The sequence below is a fragment of the Typopeltis vanoorti genome, chromosome 4 (genome assembly GCF_054136105.1).
Source record: "Typopeltis vanoorti isolate ZY-2024b chromosome 4, IOZ_Tvanoo_1.0, whole genome shotgun sequence".
In the NCBI taxonomy this organism is placed as follows: domain Eukaryota; kingdom Metazoa; phylum Arthropoda; class Arachnida; order Uropygi; family Thelyphonidae; genus Typopeltis; species Typopeltis vanoorti.
The window spans coordinates 71,353,694-71,370,595 of NC_143552.1; the positions used below are offsets into that span (position 1 = coordinate 71,353,694).

A 16,902-nucleotide genomic window follows, 5' to 3' on the forward strand; every position below is an offset into this window, starting at 1 on the left:
TTTCCCTACTCCCTTTGTAACAAAAAAAAAAAAACCAAAAACAAGCAGTGGAGAAGATGATGAGTATTAATAAACAATTATCATTTCGTTTTTTTTTTTTTTTGATGGGGAGGGAATATGTATCAGATGTATTATTATTATTATTATGTGACTCCTCCAGGGAGTCCAAAGACTCATCGAGGGAGGAGAGTATGCCAACAGCATCGAGCGATTTAACTCCTTTCAACTACTAACTGCGCTCAAACTTACTTAACTTTTTGCGTGAGCCATTAGTAGCAGAGGCCCTACCACTCGATCAGCCATTGCTTTTACACTTAGAATTTGTTTCTCCTGATCTCTCCACTGCATTCTCCGATTTGTTCATTTCTTCTCTTAGTCTGTATTTTTTGCTACTCGTGTGTGTGTTCTTCACCTGTTTCCTTATATCCCTGCAATGTTTTTCTGTAACTGAGTTACCATTGCTAACACATCCATTTTACGCCAACATCTTTCATTCCTCACCCTGCACAAATAATCTTTAACTCCTTCGCCCTACTTTTTCCACTTGTTCTTCATATCGTGGTACTACTTGTGATTTCTTTCTATTTAGATCCAAGACATTCAACCGTCCACCTAGATGTTACACAGAAATAGAAGCCTAAGGTCACACGACGTAGTCTTTATTTTCCGTCCATTCACTCTGCTAGTGTTGATAAGTTCAATGACCTTTGTTGTTTTGGATGGCCATTAAAAATAATAAAGTTAAAGAAGCTTTGTTGCGTATTTATAAACAAACGGAATATTTGATATGCACATGCCTTTTATGATAACTGCGATTATTAAAATGTAAGTTGATTAAAAAAGAGAAAAAGAAAAGAAAAGAAAAACATTGCACATCTCTCCCTCTCTCTCTCTCTCTCTTTGCCTTTCATTGGCTGACAGGTTGTTTGTATTCTCGCAGTGTGCGCTTGTATTTGTGCCGTGTATTATGTTTAGTGTTAAAATTTATTATTGCAATTCATAATGTAATTTTTGCGAATCTGTTAATTATTCTAATAACTCCGGGAAGTGAACCCATTCCGTGATATTTAGCTTCAAATGGTTACCTGAAATTTTGCAATTCATTAGGAACTTTATATATACTGTATTTCATGAAAATTATTATCGTGCTTGTCAGAATGAGACGTTGAACTTTTACCCAAGGATAGGTATGGCTGCTGTTAATTGAGAGTTAATCTGTTAAATGCTGTTAGAAGAGACAGTGTTATCATTTTGAAGATTAAATATATGTGAATAGCCATAATAAAACCATATCCATATGAAGCTGACATAATCACATTATATAGTAAAATTTTCTGAAAATATTCACTTCGAAACTTTCGGTAACTTCGTTATGACAGCTTCCTTCCCATCTTCTGAGTTAAGGTCAAAGTTAATAAAGTTCAGTTAAATTCAAAGTTAATAATTAACCTTGAATTATACTCCGCTATTAATATAAGTTTACAGTTATCAACAAATTATCAATTAATAACAGAAAATGAGTCCGAAATTATGAAAATGACATTGTGTAATTTTGTTGTACCCGTTCTAAGCGGAATTGGGGAGACGAACCCCCTGCAACTTGTAGGGGATCCTGCAGCTATATTTATTTATATAATATAAAATAACTCTGACAAAGATTGACTTCATTTCACATAGGGAGTTTGTCATTCTTTCAGCCCTAACTTTTTTTTTAGAAATCGTTAAATTTTATAATAATAATAATAATTAAGCAGCCTGTCGACTTCTCATTGTCAGTCACTAAGTTGAAGTGTTTTCTCAGCTGGTGTGCCTAAGAAGATCCTAAGTGGCAATTAGTTGTATGCTTGCCAGTGTGTCATACAGTAATTGTACTGCTTTGCAGGAGTGGGAGCGCTTCTTGCTTGAGCTAAAGATTAACAAACTCCGGAATTTGCTGGGGAAAAGGGGAAAAAAAAAACATAGGAATATGTATGTTCATTTGTGATACCATTACCTGTCTTCAAGGTAACACTCCATTATAACTGATATTAAGAATTCATGAATTTCTTTGTAAATTCAGCACTCCATAGCGCAATTGGAAGAACATTGGTACGCTGCATCCTTCGATTGGAAAAGATCTGAGTTCAATTCTTGTCATGATGAGAGGAATCTTTATTATTATTATTAAGAAAGACCTCCAAGGAGTCAGGAACTCATCAAGGGAGGCCCTACTATTCGCACCAGCTGTCATACCTGTTCTTGAATTCATTCACGCTACTTGCACACAACATCCAGAGGCAATCATTCTAATCATCACTACTCTATGAGATGAAAAAAACTAGCCTTAACCTCTTCTTGATAGCATTCATTCTCAACTTCCATGTATGTCCCCTCTTATCCTTTCTCCACCAGTTTGTCTCAATCGTATCATCTCTCTTTCTCTTGTTTGCTAGTCTGCAGCCTAGAAATTCTTAATCTGTCTTCATAATCAATATTCCACAATCTTGATATCATTTTTGACACTATTTTGTACTCTCTCTCTCTCTCCACTGTATCATAATTGCCACAGAAACCAGGAGACTGGAACTTCACACAATAGTCCAAGTGAAGGCTTATCAAGGCCTTGTAAAGAGGCAAAATGACCTCCTTATCTTTACTTGTTAAAGTTCATTTCAGCATTGCCATTATTCTCTTAGTTGTATTTACAATTTTTGCTATATGACCCTTCAACTTCCTGTCTACTAAAACTCCAAGATCACTAGCCTCATCAGTTTCTTCAAGCATAATCCCACTAATATGATACGGCATTGGATATCTAATCACACCAAAGTACATGGGCTTACATTTATTAACATTAAAGTGACAGCCATTTTCACATGCCCACAATTCCAGCCTATTCAAATCATTCTGCAAGTACTGCATATCAGCTGCACTTCTGATTACCCTACCTATCTTTGCATCATCAACAAATAGCTGTATGTCGCATGTCAAATACTTAAATCTTGCAGATTCACACTCCCCCATATATGACTTTTTGATATCTGTCATTCAGCCATCATCTTATCCATTCCAATAGTTTATAATCCAATCCTATATTCTCCAATTTATGTAACAGTCTTCCGTGCTGTAATCTGTCAAAAAGCCTTAGCAGAATTCAAAAGCATCATAGTGTATCCATTCCCCTTGTCTAACTCAGTGGTAACATTATTATAGAATGTGAGCGATTCCTTTAGTAAACCCATGCTGTTCATTGCAAAGTAGAGATTCACTGTCAACCCTTTTCTGAATGCTAGCTCTAACCAACTTTTCCAAAATCTTCATCACTCCTGAGACAGTGATTAGTCAATAGTTGGATACGTCGGTATTTGCCCCACCCTTGTGCAATGGGATTACCGTACATTCATTTCACTCCTGTGGAATCTTCCTTGTTCTGAGACTCAAATTATATAGCTTAGTCAATGGAATAGCCAGTTCAGCTGAACCTCTTTTAGCATTTGTGCCGATATCCAATCAATTCGTATTGCAGAATTCTTATACAAGAATTTGTGCAACAGCTCTGATACTTCTTTCTCATTCACATGAGTTTCCTCATATAGTGAAGAGGTAGCGGTAAGTTCAATGTTGCATATACCCGGTTCATAGCTTTTAGAATTTGTGTGTAGAGGCTTAAGTGCTGTGAGGACATCATGTTGGAGGCTTAATGGAATGTATACAGCACTCAGAAAGAATTAACATAGGTTCAGTACTTCCTATATTTCATCTTAGTCACTAGGACATCTTCGGGGATTACAAAAACAACTAATGTAACATGAACACAAATATTATACAATACTAAGCCAACTACGTGGGTGATACTAAAGTCCTATCTAGGTGGAGCGCCCTCTAAGGGCAGTTGTAGGTGGCCTGGAATGTAAGGTGGGACCTCTGGTGATGAGTGTTTCCCAAATCTTCGGAAGATTAATGCAACTAAACACAACTATGGTCAGTCAGCCAAGCCTGACTGACCATAGTTGTGTTTACAGATGTAAGACTTGTGTTCCTCCAGGTGGATGGATGCTGATCTGCCTGTCTGTCCAAAGTACGCCAGCTTACAGGAACAGGGTACTTTGTAAACTCCAGGCAGAGAGAGAGAGAGGAGGGAGCTGATCTTTAGTAGAACGGATAAGGGTAGCAAGTTTGCAGTGGGACTTATATGCTGTGTGTAGGTTGTACTTTTTTAGAATTTTGGCTATTTTTTTGGATGTGCCACGGATGTAGGGTATGGTGATGGCATTTTTAAACTCTTGTTGACAAGGAGGGGGAATGGGGGAGGAACTGATTATTTTTTTGATACTGGGATCGCAGTAGCCATTGGAGAGGAAAGTGCTGTGTATGTGGTTAAGCTCAGTAGTGAGGGCAGTTCCACTGGAACAAAGATTGTGGGCTCTCTTGGTAAGAGTTTTAATAATGCCATATTGTTGACAGGGGTGGTGGTGGTGGGAGAGTTTGTGAATGTATCTGCCTGTGTGTGTGTGGGTTTTCTGTATACAGTGAAGGCAAGTGTACCGTTAGGCAGGCGTGTAACTAAGGTGTCTAGGAAGGGTAAACAATTGTTCTTTTCCTTTTCCATAGTAAACTGGATTCTTGGCTGTTGAGATGACTGAGGAAGTAGTCTAACATGTCTGGGCCATGAGGCCAAATAGAGAACACATCATCTACATATCTTAGCCAGATAGAAGGTTTGAGTGGGGATGAGTCTATGGCTTGTTTTTCGAAATCTTTCATATAAAAATTGGCAAGAGGGGGGAACCCATGGCAGTTCCGTTTATCTGCTTGTAGATTTTGTTCTTCCAAGAAAATACCCAGTGTTAGTGGCAAAGGAAAAAAAGATCTAAGATGTCAGACGGAAAAATGTTTTCTAAGAGAGATAAGGTGTCAGTTAAGGGAATATTGATAAACAAAGAGGAGATATCAAAGCTTACCAATATGTCTGCGTAATAACGCAGACATATTGGTAAGCTTTGATATCTTCTCTATTGTTTCTTATTTGATAACTCCTCTATTTGATTTGATATCTCCTTATTTGATATCTCCTCTGTAATAATGCAGACATATTGGTAAGCTCAGAATATAGCTTTGATGTAGTTATTTTATTTTTTAAATAAATTTTATTCATTTATTTATTTTTTCACTAGAGGTCAGGGCAGTAGAATAACCATTATTATTGTTAGTACATGACACCTCCAGGAAGTCCAAAGACTCATCGAGGAAGGGCACCTACTCTACAACTCTTTGTCTCCACCACTCAATCCACCAACTACACCAACGCCATCTACCACCACCACTAGTATTTCCACAAACATCCATACCCATGGCAGGATTCGAACCCACAACCTTCCGGCTGGGGAGTAGATATGCTAACCCAGGGGTGGCCAACCTATGGCGCATGCACCAAAAGTGGCACATTGCATGATTAGAAGTGGCACACTGAACCCCAGAGAAAAATTTAAAAAAAAATTGTATACGATTTATATATATATATATATATATATAAACACACAATTAACCTACGACTGAATTGTAGAGTGCGCACTTATTATACTTGTTTGATCTTTGAAGCAACAGGCACCGGTAAATCTGACATGCGTAACCAGTTACTCAATCAGTTTACAGCTGACTCTCATGTCATAACATTCGATGAACTTCTGATTCGTTGTGAGTGAACAATTCTGTGTTTTCAAACTTATATGTTTTTATTAACAGTTCTTTAAGTTTAAGATAAGATTTCTGTTTTCATGAAGGCTTAATATTGTTCTGTAAATTTAAAAATAAATTTTTTAATTTTGAACGCATGTCAAGTTCTTGCCCGCTCCCCTAATTTGCTGATTACTGAAACTTGCAATTATTCAGTGTATTTGTATGTGTGTGTTTATATGTTTTTTTATACAATATCTTTCCTTTTGATTTACGTATAGTAGGTTTATTCCTAAAATTGAACTGATCATCAGCAAAGCTTTCGTAATGAGGATGTTTGGGTTGTGTGTGTGATTGCCAGCTGATTATGGCAGGAAGCGATCTCATATTTCATTGGACATAATATATTACGAGAGAGAGACGAAAACTCTCTATGAGAAAAAAAAATATATATATATATGATTTTTAAACTTATAGAACTGTATTAGGCCTTCATGAAAACAGGAATCTTATCTTAAACTTGTAGAACTGTTTTTGAATGTTCATAATGTTTAAAACGATAAAATAATTTAAATAAATTATTTAATAATAAGATTTACTTTTTCAAATAATTTTTTTACAGTCAGTTACCTATTACGCTGCAAAAGAAAATGAGCAGAAGATGATAGCAAGCGCCAGTTTATTGAATTGTGGGAAAATGAGTTCTTATTTATTGCGGGTCCTTCAGGAAAACCGTCTCTCAGATAATAGAAGACATGATCTTAACAGACACTATAGAAAACATCAAGCTGAATTAGAAGAAAAACTGAAGTAGTTCCTGGGTCTGAGTTGCGGAAAGAATATGTGGTTAAGAAAAAGGAAGAAATAAAAAAGAGACAAAATATATTTGTGAAACGAAGTTGTGGAGGTGTCTTATGAAATTGCCTTTGTGTTGGCTAAAAAACACAAGCCTTTCTCTGATGGAGAGGAAGTTGTTAAGCCCTGTCTCGAAAAATTTGCAAATTGTCTTGGTGATAAGAATGTTGAAAGAAAAGTAAACCAAATTGCTCTCTCCAAGCAAACAATTACAAGATGCATCGAAGAACTTTCCATGATGTTACTGAACAATTGAAAGACCATGTTTATGCTTGTTCTTTCTTTTATTTTGCCTTGGACGAATCTGCTGACATATGTGATGTAGCCCAATTAAGCATTTTTATAAGAGGAATTGATGATAATTTTAGCATCTTTGAAGAACTTATCGGTCTTGAGTCACTTTTTGGAAAAACCAGAGGGTCAGCATATTTGACAAAGTAAAGTCATTTCTAGAAAATCAACAACTAGATTCTAGTAAGGTTATCAGTGTTTGCGCTGATGGAGCACCGTCAATGGCAGGTTGAGTTTCTGGGACTGTAACTTTACTTGAAAGTCTTTTAGGTAGTTCTCTACTAAAGTATCACTGTATTATATATGAAGAATCTCTGTGTGGAAAAACTCTAAATTTGAAGCATGTTATGATATCAGTTGTAAAGTATGTGAATAAAATTAGAGCAAGAGAGAGTTAAACAGAAGAGAATTCAGAGAATATTGTGAACTGTTATATATGAAATATGGTGATCTCATCCTTCATTGTGAGGTACGCTGGCTTTCTAAAGGACAAGTTCTCAGTAGATTTTGGAAGCTGAAAGAAAGTGTTCATAATTTTCTGGAAGAGAAGGATGAGCTGCATGAGGAAAAAGCCCTGTTGTGTGATGAGAAATGGTATTTGATTTAGAATTTTTAGTTGATTCAGCCACCTCAATGATCTAAATTTGGAACTACAGGGCAAGAACAAATTGTTTCCTAGCTTAGTAAATAACATCAGTGCATTCAAAATGAAATTAAAACTGTTCATATCCCATTTAGAAAACAGGGATTTTAGTCAATTTCCACAATTTCCACATAAAAGAACATAGTGAATCTGTTGAAGATAATGGCAACTTTACAGAATATACTGAGAAACTCAGATTATTGCAAGAGTCCTTTAACAGTCATTTTAGTGATTTTGCTGAAGAAGAAGACTGCATACTGGCATTTATAAATTCCTTTTCACTTACTGAACAAAAAATCTTAACATACAAATGGAACTTATTGAACTTATTTATTACTCAAAACCAATTCTTTATTGATAATGAAATTTAATGAACTTCCATCACTCCCAGATGCTTCTGATATAATTAATTTCTGGTGATCGTTGCCCTGTGAACATTTTCCAGAACTGAGAAAATTTGCTCAGAGTTATATCTGTCATTTTGGGACTACATACAGATGCAAACAAGCATTTTCATCAATGAAAATGATTAAGAACAAACTACGTTCGGGACTGACTGATTCAAATTTGAAAAACTGTTTGATGCTTTCTGTAACTGATTTAACTCCAAACATTACAAGCTTAGCAAAAGCAAAGCAATTTCCAAAGTCTCAATAAAAATAATTAATGTTTATCTTGTCTTTATATGAAATACGTTTATTTAAAACTGCTAAAAGTGTCTATATTACCATATATAATAAATCATTTATTCATAACTGTTAAATATATCCATATTACCATATTTTAAAAGGTCTGAAAAGTGGTATAAGTTTGTATGTATTATAAGGTGCATCTTAACTAAAAAATGAAAAAATTTGATGCTTGAACTACAAAAAGTTGGCTACCCCTGCGCTAACCGCTCAGCCAACCAGGCTGGCAACCATTGATCAAATCATTGTCTCTTTAGCATACTGTTTGAAATGTAATATACAATTTACTTTTTTCTATTCAGTGTGTCCAAGAGATTGGGAACAATGATAATGAATATTATAGTATTTGAATGTTATATATAAAAGTTTTACATCTTTTCAAGCAGTCTTTTATGTTTGATTTTATTACAAAGATATCTTACAGATTTTTTTGTGATTTTGCATCACTATACCTGATGAACTACAGACCATGATTTTTTGACTTTCTTATTGTTCATTATACCATTTGCTTCAGACAAGAACTGCTTATTGCAGACATATTTGTAGTTTTTTTTTTTTTTTTTTGCTCTGATATTTCATTCAAAATTCATGCTGATTAACACTGGTAATTATTGCACTAATATTTTCATATACTAATAGTCTGCTTAAGTTAATAGATGCCAAACATAATGATGTATTTAATAAATTTAATAAATTTATTAAATTATTATTTAATATATTTAATAAATTTTAGCCTCCATAAACTTTTTATTGCTCAGTTCAAGATCACTACTTTACTTATTCTAGTCAGTTGGGAAAAAAAAAGTTGCATATTATATTTCTAGAGGAAGCTTTCTGCATTACTTAACTTTTTACCAACCTACATAGTAAATAGTAATGTGTTATTGGTTTTCAACTTTGTGTGCGATTATGACAAAAAAAAAAAAAAATATATATATATATATATATATATATATATATATATATCATCAAATTCCTGGCGTGTACCCCTCAAAGGGTGTATAGGATATGATAATACTACATGAAAAACTTACATCATTACTAACTTTCTATCTACAATTTTCCTTCAGATCAACCTGTTATCTGTTAAGTCTCCAACATTATCACATTTTATATTTCTGTCTTCTAAGGCACTTTTACTGTATCAATCCACCTATATCTTGGTCTTCCTCTGAGTCTTTTTTCTGCCAACCTGGCAGAGAACACCTGTTTTATTATTATTATTATTATGTAACACCTCCAGGAAGTCCAAAGACTCATCAAGGGAGGGCACCTACTCTACAACCCTCTGTCTCCACCAACCGCAACTACTACCATCATCTACACCAACGCCATCTACAGCCAATCCCTACTAGTATTTTCACAGACAATCACGAACGTCCATGCTCACGGCGGGATTTGAACCTGCATCCTTTTGGCTGGAGAGCAGATACGCTGACCACTGCATGATGAAGCCTCTCCCATTGTGGGAGATTTTGATTCTACTGCTACCATGGTGACCTAGTCCATATTGGGAGAGGGCAATAACAAACATCCATGCCTATGCAGGATTCAAACCTGCAGCCTCTTGGCTGGAGAGCAGATACGCTAACCACTCGGCCATCCAGTCATATTTTTTTTGATAATCCTTCCTCTCGCATTCTGTTTAAGTGACCATACCACCTGAGATTAGCTCTGCTAACACATTCCTGGATGCTAACAATGTCAAGTTCTTTCCTAATATCCTCGTCTTTAATATAATATTGCCACTGATGCTATCTGATCATGCACCTAATCTTCCTCAGGACTCTCATATCTGTGGTCTCTAGTCTTTGGTCAAGTGTTTTATTTCAGACCCAGCTCTAAGATCCATAAGTTAAAATTGGTTTGAACACTGTCTTATATATATCTAATTTAGTGTTTTGACTAATTTCTCTCTTATTCCATATAAATTTATTCAGTTGACTTCCTACCATACCAGCTTTATTGATTCTGTTGTTTATTTCCATATTTAATTTACCATCTTCACTAAAATTCGTGCCTAAGTAGCTGAAATGTTTTACTTGTTCCACAGGTTCTCCGTTCACAACGCAGTTGACATTTTCAACGATTCTGCCTATTTTTATTGTCTTTGTCTTGTTATTGCTGACCTTCATACCAAATCTATTATAACAGTTATTCAATTTAGTCAGGGAAGCTTGCAAAACTTGTACTGGATTTATTTAGAAATATAACATCATCTGCATAAAGTAAAGAGCTGAGTTTAATATCTCCAATTTTAATATCACGTTTAATACAACTTCATAATATGATTCATATAGATAACAAATAACAGAGGGGATAATAATAATTATTATTATTATTATTATTATTACGGGCAACTCCAAGGAATCGATAGACTCATCGAGGGTGGCCCTAACATCATATCAAAAACAACTATTCAACATTCACACAGTATCTATCATACCTCACCTTGAACTCATTCACAGGCATGGCACCCACAACAGACTGGCAGCTTATTCCACTCATTCACCACTCTCCAAGTAAAAAACCTACCTCTAACACTCTTGCCCAGCTTCCACATATGGCCCTTAGTCCTCCCACCACCAGTCCTATTCTCAAAAATATCTTCTGAATTAATCTTATAGAATCACTTCAGTAATTTGAATGTCTCAATCATATCACCCCTTTTCTGCCTATCAACCAATTTCTGCAACCCACAATTCTTCAGCCTGTTTTCATAAGGTTCATTCTATAGACCTGCTATCATCTTGGTCACTCGTCTCTGGATCCTCTCCACCTCCTCCCCATCAAGAAGAAACCCTGGCACTCATATCTGAGCACAGTAGTCTAGATGGGGTCTTATCAAGGCTCGATACAGAGGAACAATTACCTGTTTGTCTCTGCTTGTTAAAGTATTTTTCAGCAACCAAGTGATTTGATGAGCTGATTTAGCATCTTTTGTGATGTGCCCCCTAAACTTCAACTCCCTATCCACCAACACTCCCAAATCCCCTGCCTCGTCAACCTACTGGAGTATGGTTCCACAATGTGATACTTTTCACCCTAAAATGCATAACCTTACACTTTGCCACATTAAATTGACATCCATTTTCCTTAGCCAAGTCCTCCAAACTATCCAAATCATCCTGCATAATTTTGACATCCTGTGCACTCACTATTGCTCTACCCAACTTTGCATCATCAGCAAACAAATGAACACTTCCTCTCAGATCCTTTCCTATATTGTTAATGAACAAATTGAACAGTAGTGGTCCAAGAACAGAACCCTGCACCACATAACTAGTCACAGGCTGTCTTTTGGACTCTACTCCTGAATAAACCACTCTCTGATATCTCTCCATCAACCATCCACCTATCCATCTCACCAACCCTATATCCATCCCCATATGCTGCAGTTTACTGATTAGAATTCCATGCGGTATCCTGTTAAAGGCCTTAGCAAGGTCCAGTAGAATCACTGTAAACCCATTACCCTTATCCAGTTCAGCCATCACTGTGTTATAAAACGTGAGCAAGTTACTGAGGCATGATCTACCTTTTACAAAACTATGCTGTCTCCCATACAGTATCCCATTGAAATCTATCCAATTCTGTATTTTCTTCTTAATATTTTCTCCAAGACCTTGACAAAGATTCCTGTTATGCTGATCGGTCGGTAATTTACAACAGTCTTGGAACCTCCTTTATGCAGTGGAACTATTTTCCCCTCTTTCCACCCCCATCGGGAGTAACCCAGACCCGAGACTCAATTAAACAAAATGGTCAAGGGCACTGACAATTCTTCAGCCGTTTCACGTACGACACGAGCTGGTATACCATCCAATCCCACAGATGAAACTCCTAAGCTTGTCATACTTATCAGCCCAATAATTCCACATGTACCCTGTCTTAATTAAATTCCACACCTTTAGCCACCCCCAAGTCAAGACCCTATGATCACTCTCATTAATTGGTGGCAACGTGGTCATATTCATTACAGTCAAATTCTCAGATGCAGTTACTAGGTCAAGCATTCTCTGACCCCTAGTATTTTCCATTACATGCTGTCGCAGATAGTTATCCCTTAATAACAACCGCATAAAATCAAATTCCTTCCTCCCATGTATCCTCTCCTCCTTCCAATCAATGTTACCAGAGTCGAAATCTCCCATAATAATTACCCTCCTTCCACTCATTTCTTCTATTTGCTTGTGCATACAATCTCCACCATCTATTCCATCACCTAGTCTATAGCAGCACCCAACTGTATATTTTATTCTGCTAGTCTCAGTCTCACACCAAATAGCCTCAAATGTGCTCTTTTCTCTATCCTGCAGTTCCACTTCTATTCTCCTTGGCTGCAGCTCATCAGCTATCATCAATAACACTTTTACCCCCATTTTAGTAATGTACATCTCTGTCTGACACTAGATTTAATATTAAACCATCTTCCTGTACTTCCTGCAATTCTAACTGCTGACTTACTACTCAAATAAAGATTAAGTATTGCTTGATATAATGCCCAATTAGACACTATACAGCTGAAGTGTGTTGACTAAAGGGCTATATGGTATGTCATGTTTGTGGATAGCTCCTGAACAGATAAGTGATATTTTGGCTAAAAATTGATCAGTTTGCAGTATTTATGTAGTATTGTTTACTTTTAGTATTTTAGCGAGTCCGGGTGATTTTTGTGTGTTTTTTGAGTATTTTAATAGTAAATTGATAGATACGATTAGCTGTGCACATGGCTCCCATAAAGAGGAATACAAAGATGGCATCCGGGTCACCATATTTGTCCAAAAATCTTAACTTAAAGGATTTGATTCAGTGTACCGTTTGTGAAATGTATGCATTGAGGAGAGCAGTTGGAGTCTGGTTAAACAACGATAGTGGAGTGAATGTGTGCAAAAAGTGTAAAGAATGTGAGGATTTAAAGAGTGCTTCAGGTTGTGTGAGTGATATTGTTGATGCAAGTGAGAATCTAGATAACAGTGATATTCGAGGTATGAATGGTGATATTTGTGAGGTAGTGCCTGATATCTGTGAGAGTGGCATCAAAAGTGAGAATGAAGGTCAACATATGGAATGATTGAATGAATCATCGGAGAATAAAAATGATGACACTGACGCAATGAGTGAGATTGCTTTATTATGCAGAGTGATACATAGGGCAAATCAGCAGTTGGAGCGTTGGCAAAAATGTTTACCAAGCATACTGACTAATAATAGGCAAAAGTATGATAGAAAAAATAAGGGTATGATAGTGAGTGTAAATGTAAACAAAATGAAAGAGCGTGTGTTGTATGGAGATTCCTTAGTAAGAGGTGTATTAGTTGAGAGTTTAACAAAATCGTACCACCCCGGTGTGAACGTTAAGAATGTAAGCGAGTCAATTAGAATGCAAAAGCAGTGGGTGAAAGAATTAATAGTGGTAGTAGGTACAAATGATTTGAAAGGAAACAAAAAGGCTATGAGTGAGGATGTGAAGGAATTGCTTGAGGTAGCAAAAGAGAAGAGTGAGAGAGTTAGGATGGTGAGTCTGTTGCTGCGGTATGACAGTGAAGAGTATAGAAGGAGGGCCATAATTGCTAATGACTTTGTGTGAATTATGTTTGATGAGTGGTGTGGAATTTGTGGATGTATGGAATGAGTTCAATGGGCGAAAGGATTTATATAAAATGGATGGTTTACATTTGAATGGATTTGGTGTATGGAGACTTGAAAAGGTGTTGTCGAATGTAGTGGAAGTGAATGTGCAGAATCAGGGAAACTAGAGTTATTAAGGGGGGGGGGGAGGAGTAGATATGCAGATTTTAGGGAGACAGTTGAGTATGTGAATGTGTGTAATATGCCAAGCGAGTAGAAAAGACCACGAATCAGAATGGGATAGTTAGTATAAGGCATCAAAATAGGGATGGGACAAATCGGCTTCTGCAATTCATGTATTAGTGGCTATACAAATGCCTGAAGTATTAGGAACAAGAAGGAAGAATTTTTGGCCTTGGTTGGCACTTCCAGACCACAGGTTATTGGCATTAGTGAAACATGGCTGATAGAAGATGACACAGCTAGTGGGATTGAATGTGAGGGGTATGGTATGTTCAGGAGTGACAGGGAGAATAAAATGGCGGGAGAAGTGTTATTGATGATAGCTGATGAGCTACAGCCAAAAAGAATAGAAGTGGAACTGCAGGATACAGAAAAGAGCACATTTGAGGCTATTTGGTGTGAGATTGAAACTAGCAGAACAAAATATACGGTTGGATGCTGCTATAGACCAGGTGATGGAATAGATGGTGGAGATAGTATGCATAAGTAAATAGAAGAAATGAGTGGAAGGAGGGTAATTATTATGGGAGATTTCAACTATGGTAACATTGATTGGAAGGAGGAGAGGACACATGGGAAGAAGGAATTTGATTTTATGCAGTTATTAAGGGATAACTATCTGCGACAGCATGTAATGGAAAATACTAGAGGTCAGAGAGTGCTCAACCTGGTAACTGCATCTGAGAATTTGGCTGTAACGAATATGACCACGTTGCCACCAATTGGTGAGAGTGATCATAGGGTCTTGACTTGGGAGGTGGTTAAAGGTATGGAATTTACAATTAAGACAGGGTACGTGTGGAATTATCGGGCTGGTAAGTATGACAAGCTTGAGGAGATTGATTGGTTCAGTGCCATGGCATGTAAAACTGCAAGGGCTGGATGTTGATAAAGCATGAGAGGCGGTTAAGAAGTGTTTGCAGGAGGCAATGGCTGACTGTATACCTAGAGTCCAAATAATAAATCAAGTAGGAGTTAAATGTATGAATAACACCATTAAGCTTCAGCTGCAAAAAAAGAAACAACTGTGGAGGGAATTTAAGGAGAAAGGTGACTGGCAGGCACATGAACGATATAAAGCACAGGCCAGATGGGTAATGAGTGTGATAAGAAAAGCAAAAGCAGATTATGAAAGAACATTAGCCATGCAGGCTGAAGAGAATCCTAAACAGTTTTTTCGATATGTTGCAAGTAAAAGAAAAAATGTATATGGCAGAATGATTTTAAAGAATGCCGATGGTAGGGAGGTAACCAAATCAGTTGATATAGTTGAATTACTGTGCGAGCACTTTGCAAGAATATATCTTCCAGGTGGTGACATTGCAGAAATGAATGAACCAATAGATTATACGGGAATTGTGGTTAATGAAGTGGAGGTGAGTAGTCTATTGCAAAACCTCGATGTCAATACATCCTTGGGATTGAATGGTATACCAGCTCGTGTCATATGTGAAGCAGCTAAAGAATTGTCAGTACCGTTGACCATTTTGTTTAATTTGAGTCTCGGATCTGGGTTAGTCCTGAGGGGGTGGAAAGAGGGGAAAATAGTTCCACTGCATAAAGGAGGTTCCAAGACTGCTGTTGTAAATTACCGACCGATTAGCATATCAGGAATCATTGTCAAGGTCTTGGAGAAATTAGTCAAGAGAAGAATGCAGGACTGGATAGATGAAAATGGGATACTGTATGGGGGGACAACATAGTTTTGTGAAGGGTAGATCATGCCTCAGTAACTTGCTCACTTTTTATAACACAGTGACGGCTGAACTGGATAAGGGTAATGGGTTTACAGTGATTCTACTGGACCTTGTCGAAGGCCTTTGACAGGATACCACATGGAACTTTAATCAGTAAACTGCAGCAGATGGGGATGGATATTGGGTTGGTGAGATGGATAGGAGGGTGGTTGATGGAGAGATACCAGAGAGTGGTTTATTCAGGAGTGGAGTCCAAAACACGGCTTGTGACTAGTGGTGTGCCGCAGGGTTCTGTTCTTGAACCACTACTTTTCAATTTGTTCATTAACAGTATAGGAAAGGATCTGAGAGGAAGTGTTCACTTGTTTGCTGATGATGCAAAGTTGGATAGGGCAATAGTGAATGCAGAAGATGTCAAATCTTGCAGGATGATTTGGATAGATTGGAGTTCTGGGAAAAGGAGAATGGATGTCAACTTAATGTGACAAAATGTATGATTATGTATTTTGGGGTGAAAAGATTAGCAGCAGTATACAACATTGGTGGAACCGTACTCCAGGAGATTGATGAGGCCAGGGATTTGGGAGTGTTGATGGATAGGGAGTTGAAGTTTAGAGGGGCACATTGCAAAAGTGGCTAAATTAGCTCATCAAATCACTTGGTTTCTGAAAAATACTTTAACAAGCAGAGACAAACAAGTTATTGTTCCTCTGTATCGAGCCTTGATAAGACCCCATCTAGACTACTGTGCCCAGATATGGGCGCCAGGGTTTCTCCTTGATGGGGAGGAGGTGGAGAGGATTCTGAGACGAGTGGCCAAGATGATAGCAGGTCTGTGGAATGAACCTTATGAGAAGAGGGTGAAGATTTGTGGGTTGCAAAAATTGGTTGATAAGAAGAAAAGGGATGATATGATTGAGACATTCAAATTACTGAAGGGTTTCTATAAGATTAATCCAGAAGATATTTTTGAGAATAGGATCGGTGGTGGGAGGACTAGGGGCCATAAATGGAAGCTGGGCATGAATGTGGTTAAGAGGGGTGTTAGAGGTAGGTTTTTTACTTGGAGAGTGGTGAATGAGTGGAATGAGCTGCCAAAGTCTGTTGTGGGTGCTATGACCGTGAATGAGTTCAAGGCGAGGTATGATAGATACTGTGTGAATGTCGAATAGTTGTTGTTAACATGATGTTAGGGCCTCCCTCGATGAGTCTGTCGACTCCTTGGAGTTGCCCGAAATAATAATAATAATAATAGCTTTTC

The 16,902-nt window shown here is 37.2% G+C and overlaps 1 protein-coding gene across 2 annotated transcripts in view; it reads left to right on the plus strand.

Moving 5' to 3' along the window:
* The first annotated feature begins 939 nt into the window (after positions 1-939).
* Positions 940-16,902, plus strand: part of LOC150107400 (kelch-like protein 5) — a 270,095-nt gene continuing 254,132 nt past the window's right edge. For both annotated transcript variants that reach the window (XM_090391266.1, XM_090391267.1), the window contains exon 1: positions 940-1,187. The gene's annotated coding sequence lies outside the window, so the exon portion shown is untranslated. The remainder of the gene's footprint in view (positions 1,188-16,902) is intronic.